This window comes from Sinohyriopsis cumingii, unplaced genomic scaffold (assembly GCF_028554795.1).
Source record: "Sinohyriopsis cumingii isolate HCF-2022 unplaced genomic scaffold, ASM2855479v2 utg002282l, whole genome shotgun sequence".
NCBI classification, from domain to species: Eukaryota; Metazoa; Mollusca; class Bivalvia; order Unionida; family Unionidae; genus Sinohyriopsis; species Sinohyriopsis cumingii.
In genome coordinates, this window is record NW_028316178.1 from 215,470 (window position 1) to 228,007 (window position 12,538).

The 12,538-nt window shown below is 37.1% G+C and overlaps 1 long non-coding RNA gene across 1 annotated transcript; it reads left to right on the forward strand.

Moving 5' to 3' along the window:
- Positions 1–273: 273 nt before the first annotated feature.
- Positions 274–6,729, forward strand: LOC149770816 (uncharacterized). Its single transcript, XR_016418460.1, has 3 exons — positions 274–310; positions 650–970; positions 6,420–6,729. It is a non-coding gene; the product is annotated as an uncharacterized LOC149770816 (long non-coding RNA).
- Positions 6,730–12,538: the final 5,809 nt, after the last annotated feature.

Here is a 12,538-nt window from a genome sequence, read left to right on the forward strand (position 1 = left end):
TAATAGCTGTTGAATTACCTATGGAAATAGAGAGATAAACAGCAAGGTATCAAAAGTGTATAACTTGCAAGAAAACGCGTTCTTTAATGGAAATAAATTCATCAGCATGGGGTAAGTAGATTATAGTTTGTCACAGAATAAGTCAAGAAATAAACTGGTTTCGTCTTCGAATGATTTGATCATTTTCGTCGTACATGCGTACAACGCTATCTAGGGTGGATAATTGTTTTTCTAGGTAAGCGACTGAACTAGCATGTATCTCGTCTTAGATCGCTTACGGCGAGAGACACAAAACGCACGGCAAGCACGGGTATTTTACTCTTATTAATACTCATTCTCCTGTAGATTTAAGGCAAGTTTCTTCTCTAAATGACACAATGGTCCTTTGGATCCAATCAATGAGTGAACGTTTTCCAGTTCTGTTCTACAGCCATAGGGGTAAAAGTTCCATTTGTATTTTATTTGATATGTGAAGCATATTCAGTTTTTAATGTCGTATCCTGAAATGATGCCTTTACTACTACGCAGATTTGAAACGTTGTGATTTTTTGAATTGCTGTAAGTTGCTATAATGAGTTTGATTTAGTAGCATGTATCTATAGATTTTAATTCCGTATCTGTTATAATGACCAGTTTGGTTTTATTGTAGCTGTCTGTTCGTATGACTGTGCGTATGGTGGATCCATGAAGGGTGGATTTGGCCAGTACAAGTGGGCCAACCCAATTCAGGAGAACTGTGTGCTGTCTGTACGTAGGTGTGTATGGGTATATCAGGCTGTCTGTCGGCTGTCTGTGTGTCTTTATGGACATGGAAGATGATGTAACCATCAAGGCCATACAAGGACGAAACCGCATATTTGTAAACTTATGCGCATGGTGGATTTATGAAGGGCGTGTACGGCCGATACAAGTGTGGGCCAACCCAAGAATTCTGGAGAACTGTTTGGTTTGTCAGTGGATGGACACATTTGTAAGTTTTTACAAAAATGTACAAAAGACCGAGTCATGTTTGTTTCATTGGATTGTTGTTTCAATTGAGCCCAATTGAGTCATTTTGATTACGAGATTATATGAATCTCAGTTTAATTACATGAGATTATTAGAATCTTATTTTCATGACATAAGATTATTTGAATTTTGCATTCATTCCATGAGATTATTTGAATCTCACTTTCATTACATGAGATTACATGAAATTATTTGAATCTTACTTTCACTACGTGAGATTATATGAATGCTACCGTCATACATTTGAATATATGAATCATTTTGTTTTCCTATTTGTGAATGTTTGGATAAAGTAGTTGAATGAGACGCATGTTTAGAACGTGAAAGAATCACTGTATCTGTTATGTGTGTATATAATTAATGAGGACTTTGTAAAGCGCCAAATCTTTAGAAGATCTAAGCGCTTTACAACATTAGACAACACCTATAAGATAACAAAAGAATCGTATATAATGATGTGATTACAAACACAAACACCATGAAATTAGAAAACATAGAAAAAAACATGCTGAGAATATTTAATGTAGGAAACTTTATTAGGTCTTTAAGTTTGTTCTTGCAGTCGAAATAAGTGAGCTTTGAGAGCACTCTTGAATGTGATCACTATGTCTTTGTGTCTAAGTTCAGTGGGCAATTTATATAATCATTTCATACATTTCCATCTTTCATCACAATTTGTTGTGTTGTCATTCGATCCAAGCATACATTTAGGTCCATCCTGTTGCAGTTGGTGTCAGAAGTTGGATGCTTTGGATTGAATGAATTAATATTACACTGTATTTAAACCATAGGTAGGCTGTAAGTCATGGACTTTTTGACAAGTAAATTTTTTGTAGGTGCGGGGCTCCCTACATGTACACATTTGTTTAGTTTTTGTTGCCTTGATATCTAAAATTGTTAATTGTGGATTGACAACCGCTAAACCACTGTACTTAGTTCTTATCATCAAACGGTCAACTACTTGGGTATGAAGGGGAAACTCTTAGGAAATTCATAAATAAAGAACAAACAAAAGAAAGAGATGAACGGGCAAAAGAAATGGAATTAGAAAAGGAAAGATTGGTATTGGAAAGGAAATTAGAACGGGAAAGATTGGAAAGGGAGCAGCAATTCAAACAGGAAAGATTGTAATTAGAAGGACAGACAAGGTTAGAGGTTATAGACTTGGAAGAGAGAAACAAAGAGAGTACGGAAGAAAATTAGAGTTATAAAACGCTAGAAAAGGAGAACAAGATTCTGTCTAGCAAATTAAGAGACCCTAAATTACCTTTCTTTGACGATGAAAAAGATAACGTGGACATTTATCTTCATCGGTGAGAGCGGTATAACCAAAAAGTGGAATCGAGATGATTGGGCTCTTCATCTCAGTTCCTTGTTAAAAGGTAAGGCTCTCTACGTATTCTCGCGACTCCCTAGTAGCGACATGTTTAACTACGACAATCTGAAGGAAGCACTACTAAAACGGTATGAATTGACAGAGCAAGGTTTCCGGAAAAAGTTTAGGTATAGTAAAGCTAAGAAAGGGGAAACATTTTGGCAATTTAACGCTAGAATAGATAATTACGTCCATTGCTGGATTGAATGTGCTAAGGTGAACAAAACGTCTGAGGGTTTAGTTGATTTCTTGCTCAGAGATCAGTTATTAAGTATAGTAGGGCGGTAGGTGAACCAATTTCTTAAGGGAAAAGCGTTCACAGATGTTTAAGACATGGCTAAGCAGGCAGATCGTTTTGTTGAAGCACATGGTCGAACTAAAAACGTGGTTTCGAAAGATAAGTCTTGGAATTAGTCTAAGGGTTTGACTCCCAGAGAGACAGCGAAACCGAAACCAGCTGAGATTCGCATATCTAATAGAGAAGCAAGACGTCAAGGTGTACAAGCTATGCATGTAACGAATGGAGCCATGTAAAATCAAATTGTCCTAAAAGAAAGGGTCCCATACAAAAGGCAGCCGTAGCAATACATATCAAGAACGGTTACGATAGATTTCATTTAGATATTCATTTATTCGGTGTGTGTATGTTCCCAAAAACGTGCGTATCAACAGCGAACGGTACTTTTAACAGTCAGGCAGATCGTTTTACGTGATAATGATTGCACAGGTGTAGTTATCAAACGTAGTCTCGTAAAAGATAACCAAATGCTCAGGATATATATTCCCTGCATTCTACTCGATCAGACGATCGATCGCTAACCTGTTGCAAGAGTTAGGATTGAAACCCCTTTCTTAACCGGAGCAGTTGATGCGCTCTGTATGGATAAATCAATTTAAGATTTGACAATTGGAAATGTTGAAGGGTCTCGTCTGCCAACTATGAAAGATTTTAAAACACCCCTATATCAAGCAGTTGAAACGCGAGCGCAAGATCGGCGGGAGAAATGCGCGTTACGGAAGATAACCGTCCGCGAATCAATCGAAAGAATCTCGCGTGACGAATTCCTCTGGGAGTAGGAGCGCGACACATCCACGAGTTCGATTAATGAGAAAGTCGGGTCTAACTACATTAAGCACTGTAAAGAATGGGGTAGTTCGAAGGTTGTCAAAGGAAATGGGTTAATTCATAGGGAGTTTACCACACAAGGAGGAAAGAAATATTTGCAATTAATAGTACCTCAAAAATACCGGTATCGGGTATTAAGGGTAGCCTATGAATATAGCATGGCAGGTCATCTGGGTACGGGAAAGACTACCAGCAGAGTATTAGCGGAGTTCTACTAGCCTGGTGTAAATAGTGACGTTAATAGATTTTGTCGGTCTTGTGACGTGTGTCGGAAAACGGTGTATCAGGGGAGAGTTTCGCGTGTTCCTTTAGGCCAAATGCCCTTGATCGGTACACCTTTCAAAAATGTGGATGTGAACATTCTCAGGCCCATACAACCTGTAGAAAGGAGCAAAGACACGTTAGAAAAAGGAGTATTGAATGTAATGTGTTCAGCGGTTATCGAAGATGGCGCGGTAATGGGAGAACATGAGATAGATGCTCCACTGGGATATCCCTTGCATTGTGAAAGAGAAGATTCGGATCAGGTGAATGCAAGTACATAGTTACCCAAAGATCAATTTAAACAGATCAAAAAGCTCATAGAAACGTATTCTGATGTTTTTACTGATAGACCAGGATGCACAACCTAGTAGTGCTAAAAATAAAGTTTTGTACATCTGATCCAATTAGGATTAAGGGTTATCCAGATCCATTTAATGCGCGAGAGACTGTGGATGAAGAGGTTAGGAAAATGCGAGTAGAAGCGGTTATGAAATCGTCTCAACCATATAACAAATCGCAGGCTCGATTTTTTCTACGCTTGGTATATTTCTATAGGAAATGTATTCCTAACTTCGCTGCTATTGCTAGCCCATCATCAGATCGAACAAAGAAGAGGCAACTAAATAAAGTGTTATGGGGGATCATCTCGGGAGAAATCATTCAATGCATTGAGGGAACAATTGACTAGTGCACCTATTTTAAAGCTACCTGATATCAGTAAACTTTTTATCATCAGAACCGATGCTTCCCCATCTGGGTTGGGAGCAGTTTTGTTGCAGGAACAAGACATGCTTAAAATGCCTGTAGCCTATGCCAGTAGGACGTTACTGTCTAGTAAAAAAAGTACTCAATGATTGAGAAAGTACACTTATCTGTAGTTTGGGGATTGGTAGGTTTGATGCCTATCTTTTTGAGAGATTTTGTTCTCGAAACAGACATCAACAATTTTTGTCATTTGATCGCAGCATCCATTTGGCAGCATCACATTGGAGACGAATCAAGGACGCAAGCAATGCACAAGGTCAACTAGCGACCACATGTTCTTTCTCAGATAGACCTGCTTCCTCTGTATCTTGATATTCGCTTTCGAATATTTATATCTTGGTCAAGCTCAATCGCTTCATGCATTGCGCCAAGGCATTATTGTAAGCTGTGTCATATTTTAGAAGTAATTCGAACGGACGAAAACAAAATAGCTATCACCGTCGATAATGGCACCGACTTATTGAACAAGCCATAACTGGCTGTGCCAGTTCTTAAAAGTAGGAAGAAGGGAAACAATTTCCATGCTTGGATACACAGTTTGTTGTTACTAACAGGGGCACAGACTGACTTACTATTATTTACAGGCAATACAATTTCACAAACTTCTACGAAGAGAATTTTTCATATGAACAAGAAGCAAACGTTTTTAAAGAAATATGTACTTTATTCATTGTGTAATTTGTCGAATTTGATATTGTATTGAACCTTAAAGTTGAATGAATAGAGCATTCAAAATGTTATCACATTTAAGCCAGAAAAGTCTTTGTGAAGAGTCATTTCGACCTTTCTTCTTTTCTCCCCCGTGTCAGTGGTAAAACTTGAAAGGCTTGTATTTATGACCGAGTGAGATTTGACAAGGGCATTGCAACGCTGTCCTGAGAAAGCAGACATTTGAGCCACCAGCCATAACCGCTTGATAGGAACCCATGTCAAGCTATCAGTCTCAAAGGGAAATTGAGATGCATCGTAGTTCAGAGATTCTAAGCTGTCTAAATTTGACGGAAGAAATGATTATCTTGGGATAATTTAGGAATCGCTGCTTACGATTGGCCAGAGTAAATTCAGAAGTACACCTTGAAAGTAATGTGAATTTAAAATGACGACCTTGGTCGAAATTCTTTACTCTTAAAATTCTTGAGAGAGAGTAAGTAGTTTGACTCAAAGGAAGCCTATAAAGAATAGTCCTTTCTTCATTAAGCAATAAAAGGGGACCAGGTGACCGTCTTATAAGAAAAGGCTAGGACGCAAAATTTCTGAAATAGAGCATTAAGGTACACAATTTTAATTTCCACGTAATTTTCTATTTTTGATTGTTTGTTTATGCAAATGTGTTTGATATGACTAGGATCAATATTATGTATCGTTTATTCAATTTCATGTAAATACGTTGATACAAGAGTTGTTATGCAATTTGTCTCTTTAATTTTACAGTTAGTAGTTCACTCATAGTATTGACGATTGCATGCTATGCAAGTTTTCATACTGTAGGATTTCATAGGGTTATGTGAAATAATTTTCTTTGTCTGATAGAACGATACTGATTATCGTGAGTTAACGATAATCGCATATGTATATAAAAGATTTTGTAATGTTTAAATCTTGTAAGTTAAGGATTGCTGTGACATAGAATATTGTAAATTTTATGCAATAGTAATTGAGCATGTAGTAGCGTAGGTAAAGAGCTACGGGAATGTTGGATATACCGCTCACGTGTTTATTTATGATCAGTTGCTGTGAAGCGAGGGTGATGCTCCATTAGATTAGTTCAGAATGTATGCAGTGTGGATAACTAGTATGCTTCTGAGTAACGTAAGTGAGCGATTTTATGTACGTGTAGAAAGTGGTACATATTGAGATTTAGGGGTAATTTTGTCCTTTAAGGAACAACATTCTGGGGAAAGAAGGGACAGTCTCAAGACTGAAGTCAGAAAAAAAGTGACGAGTTAAGGCAGTCCTGGAAGGTGTGAAGCGTAGAGAATAGGAAGGCTCGAGAACACAGGAAGATGTCGATACACGGTCAATTCAATCAGTCATGGACATTGCGCTCTTTTCACCATTCGTTATTATGATGAAATAAATCCAAATTAGACATTGCTATTAAAGTTTGTTGACATATCTTAAGTTGAATTGGAATTGCCGCTATTAATTTGTTTTGATCAAATTTGTTATTTTTCTTGCCTTAGGGGGCTCGTATCGCATTATTTTTTCCCAATAGTCTTGCTCAGTTCTCTGTTGAAATTCTCTTTCCACTCCCACCGGGATATAATATCGAAGGAGGTCATCCTCTAGATAACGCCTGCCAAATCCAATTAACCACACCTCTTACTAAGAGAGAGACGTTAGACATTGGTACAGATATACCAATTAATTAATTTGTACCAATTTCATATTATCTTCATCATTTTAAGACACTGTATATTTTTGAAAGAATGTTACCTCAAGCGAGATAAATCTGCTATAACTAGTTGAGTCCATGTTTTTTAAACCTGATACAGAGAATATAAAAAGACCAATGCAATTAATCGTTTTGAATCCTGAAAACTTATGATTTCGTGTAGAGGAGTTGCTATATCTCTCCTTGAATTATTACTTATTTGATGACCTCTGCATGAGATATAAGAAAATAATACAACCTGCGGATCTTAAAGATAGGTCCTACTATATGGCACACATAAACTTCAAATTTTGAATCTCGTAAACAGCATTGTTTTAAGTTGATATCAAAATTATATCAATAACGTCGGTTATTTACCACTGTGCAACAACTTGATTTTAATATCAATGTCAAACATGTCACATCAAGATCAAGTGTTTATAAATAAACCACTTCACATTACTTTCCATGATCCCTTGGCAGAATAGCTATTTGTGACCATGTGGTGCCGATGTGTTTGTCCGGGTTTACTCAGTAGATTTCCGATGCTGTCATTTTTGGAGGCGAGATGATTCTGAACTGTATCGTCGGTGATGTGATGTGATGAAGGTTTTGAGACAGCCATCGAGAGACTGTCCGTGTTGGACGTGTGTGTTAGCCGCTGTTGAGACGCTGGCGCTGTAAGTGTTGTCAGCTGTCGAACTGAACCTAGTGTGATGCTGTCGGTGCTGACGTTTACTCGGAGGAAGACAGTGGCTATCTCGTGTTGGGAGACCAACAGGCCTGCAGGGAACAAAGAGGTCCAAGGTTAACATAGGCAACCTGTGAGAGGCAGGCGCTCCTTGACCATTCGACACCAATGTAACTGAAGATATCATGTGCGTGTCATCTGAACACCACAGGTTATCTCCAACCTTTGGGTTACATACCATTATCACCACGCGAGCAGACAAACCACCATCAGAAATATAATCGTTATAGCTCAATAATAAACATCGTATTTTCGATATCATTTTTTTTTTTTGGTGTCTTAGTTGTGATCTGACCCCAACCAGGTTCAACTTGTTACGTTTACATATAGCTTGAACTTTTGAAGCGGCTATATAGGGTACAAATCAGGGTGAGAAAACTGACAACAGTAAGCCACGTAAAGCAATAAACCCATACAGCATAGCTTATCAAGGATGAGTAATTTTATCTAACAAAATTTTCTCCTCTAATTAGAGATCCCTTTTCTGATCATGCTACCTTGCATTTCTATACATCGCTCACTAAATGCGGTCTATTATTTTCTATATTGCTTAGCAGCTTTAAACAAAAAGAAACTTATCAAACACAATACGACGATATTGTTTAAAATTAGTTGCGAACCTTTACTAGTATTCAGCGTATACTGGACTCTAAAAGATATTGTTTCAAATATGACTTAAAACACTGCTATAGAGAGAGTAATTTGGGAAAAATACCTGAGTAGCATTTTCCACTGCAGTGTAAAATGCCCAGGACAAAGAAGCACGTGTTCATATAAAACTTAAAAAGAAAAGCAAGACATGAGCCACAATTGAAACATTGTTATTTATTGTGCTTTTTCACTGAAAGTGTTATTTTTTAAGTTTATCAAAAGTGTTTCATAACCTTTTGCGGCCTAAGTTTAAAAAGCTGATTAAAAGATAAAACAACCCTAATAATAATATTCATTGCCAAATTCAACAGCTTTAGTGTGTCTGCACTATGTGTATATTATAATGCATATTAAAAAACATAGAGAGCGAGAAATTGAAAACAATCCTTTGATTTTCTCAAGTATCGATATCGCAAAGAGTTTCTAGGATATGGACTCAATGACTTGACATGGACATACCTTTTCGACATACCCTTCTAGGATTACCAGATCATTGTTAGATAGTCTAACATCACTAGACCGTCATTTTAATCTTCAAACATATCTTAGTCTATATCTGCTTTAATTTCCTTTTGGCAATTTCGCGGTGTTTTATTTATATCTCTTTAATTAATGCATATTGATTTATTTTTTATATCTTTATCAATGCCCACCGAAGGTATAATATGAATTCTTATAGCTATGATGTCGGTTGAAACTTTCAAAAGCTATTGTTACATATCAACAATTTCGTAAGTAAAATATAAGTTTTTGTCTTCAAGAAATTAGATAACAAAAATGTAACAGTGCTTTTTATGACCAGTGTGTTCACTTACGTATGTTCTTCATTTTATATCACGCTGTTTAAGGCATGAATACTTTTACTGAAAAAGCTGAAAGGTTCATTGTAAACATAAAACTATAAAAACTATAATTGTTAATATATAAGGGCTATTAAAATAGTGCGGTATTAGTTAATCTAATTTATAATGTTTAATTTATTGATTACAATCGGGCTGTAATGCACGCACAAACTCACACACACACACACACACACACACACACACACACACACACACACACACACACACAAATGTACACATAAAAATAGCCCTAACGTATGATTCCCACCCTAACATTATACTTCTGCTAGCCAAATAGCAAACAAAATTAATCTAAAGTCTATTTTCCGTAATGGAGAAATCCTTCTATTGTATTTATCTGCACAGATCAGAATTTATCCTCCGAGTAAACTATGCTCTTCTGTAATTACCATTCCTCGTCACATCATCAAACGACCCCACTGCGTTTAGTTTCCCCGTAATCACAACACACGCACATTTTCCTTTGAATTTATCAAAGTGATATACAAAACAAATGGTAACGAAAGGATATGTGTGAATTATCACTTACAATTTGTCGTAACATTTTGTTACCATTCAGATTTTAGGATTTGCAGTTCATGCTTTCTTACAACATTCAAGCTTCATAATGCCATATATCAATTGTATTAGATCCATTTCAGTCTAAAACAAACATACAATGAATATAGTATATTTGCTCTATATGTAGTTGGCAAGTCAATATGACTAAATATTTCCACAACATTTCTTTTCTTTCGATTTCGCCTTTGATCTTTGTGAAAAAAAAAATGCCACACTCAGGCAGATCAAAGGAATTAATTCAGTTTATACCTGCTATAACTTGTACTTTAAGTTGTTAGGTGTACGCGCGAAAAAACATTTAGCTTGCTTGGTCTGTGTCCTTGTTTTTTTATGATAGACTAGCCTATCGACAACTTCAATCAAATTTCCACTTTAATCAAATCAATTCAAGGGCAGGATGCAAAACAATGATAAATGTACCTGTGTCATTCATGGCATTTAAAACAATAAAAATACTATCAAGAAGAATCGTCGAATGGAGAATACTTGTAAGCAAATACTATAAAAATGTGCAACACTATTGAACTACTAATATTTTAAAATGTAACTCAATTCATCCTTGCGGATAGAAGTATTTTGAAGAATAGGAATTATCAAATGCTTTTGAAAATTAACCGCATGTCTCTGTTTGTAACCAGTAACGCCAATGGTAATAAAGTTTGCATCGCGATAGGGAGCAATATTCGATAAGGAAATTGTTTTCTGCTGGCGTGCTTGAATCAAACAAGCTCGAAAATAGATTTGGCGGAAAAAATTTAAAAATGAAGACTAGTTCAGAAAATGAAAACTTATATTGTTTATATTATGGCAGTTATTGCTCTTAAAAGGACATTCCAATGAGGATGATAATAATATTTCATCTAAAAAGTTGATATTAGCCATATAAGTAGTAAATGGGGGCACCCTAGCGTCAAGGGGAATTAGCATTACAAGACCCCTTGGGCAACTCTAGCGTCAAGGGAAAATTAACATGGAGAAAAATCGTGGGTCAGATTAGCGTCAAGGGAAATTAACATGGAGAAAAATCGTGGGTCACTCTAGCGACAAGGGGAATTTAACATGGAACTATAGTGTAGGTCTGTCTAGCGACAAGGGGAAATTAACATGGGAATAGAGTTTGGGTTTGTCTAGGGACAAGTGGAATTGAATATGGGATTTTTTTTAAAATTTAAATTTAAATTTAAAAAAAGGGGTAGGCAATGGAAAGGCTATCTCTTTTCGAGAAATATGGCTGGCCCTGAAAAGAGCCTTTGGGTTTATGTTAATATTAATATTAACATAGATGGCATCTGTCACATCTTCTTCTTCTTCTTCTTAAACTCCTTGTAACTGTCGGTCCATACACAAGTACCCTCTTGAGACATCCTTGTCTTTCTATGTAAACTCTCCTCATCCATTGACTAGTATCTGTCCTATCAACAACAGTCCACTTGGACCTGACATACATGAGCATGTCCGTCCTAAACATCATGGAAGACACAAGGGTGGATGACTCAACTGTGGTCCACATCTTGAAGCGACGAGAATAGGTGAAACAATGCAGTGAACTGCACTTATTTATAGGTACAGGAAGGATTGAAACGGATTGAATTCATTCACCAATCCGAACACGCGTTACAAAATTCAGTCAGCTCGCATCCAATCCGAAGAGAGCAGTCTGTGACGTCACGTGGTCTATATAGATTCGCTAGCGCTTGTGTGCAGTCAATCTATGCGACAGTGATTCAACATGACGGAAACTCAGAAAACGATCCATTGGGGTGCACCAGCAGGGGAGACCGCCCAAGGGAACCCGGACTTACTTTCAGAAGAGGTACACTGGAATTTTGTGGATTTTCTTACCTCGCAAGAATTTGTTCCGGAACCTTCGTTACCTTCTTCATTACCGCAAGTGGAGAATTTTAGACAGAGACAGAAAGAAGAATTGGAGAAATTTATGCTACGACAAAAGGAAGCGGAACAAGCTTTTCTCCTACAGCAACAGCAACAGCAACAAGAAGGGGTAAGAAAAAAACAACAGCAACAACAGCAAGAAGAAGTAGCAGCAAAGAAACAAGAGGGTGAAGATCAAACGGCTACGGTACTGTTGGACATTTTAGCGGAGTTAAGAAGTCTGAAACAAATGTATCAGACTTCTTTATCACGACCGAAGAGAATACGACCTTCCCGAGCTAAACACGCCAACCCTGTGACTAAGCCTGTCGTACCACCCTTAGTGATTTCAACCCAATCATCAGAAGTAGGCCTTGGCCGTGGCAAAGGCTTAAGGCAGTTAAAGTTGATTGGTTAAACTCACCCCTACACCAAAATAAAAAGGCCCTTTTCAGGGCCACCCACATTTCTCGAAAAGAAATACAATTTCAATTTGCCAATAACTCAAAAATAAACCCACCCATTTTACCCTTATAGTACGTGTCTGTGTATGAGTGCGTGAGTGTAGCTTCTTATTTTAAAATCAAAACTCAAAGACACTTACCTTATATCATTCATGTATTCTTTTATCCATTTTTTTTACAATCCAATTCACAAGTCACCACAGAACACTTTAAAAAGTTCGTACACTTCTTCTTTTTTCATTATCTAGTCTCTCTGTTTTTTGAATTTCTTCACCGTTTTTTCCTCATTTTCTTCCCTTCTTCTTTCTTCTCCTGTTTCTTTGCCTCTTGTAAATAGAATTGTCTTCTTTCTTCCTCTTCTTCCTCTGAAGAATCCCTCTCTTCTTCCGAAGAATCCCTCTCTTCTTTTGAAGAATCCTTCTTTTCTTCTGACTCCTCTTGTTTCTTTTTTGGGCAATCTGGAG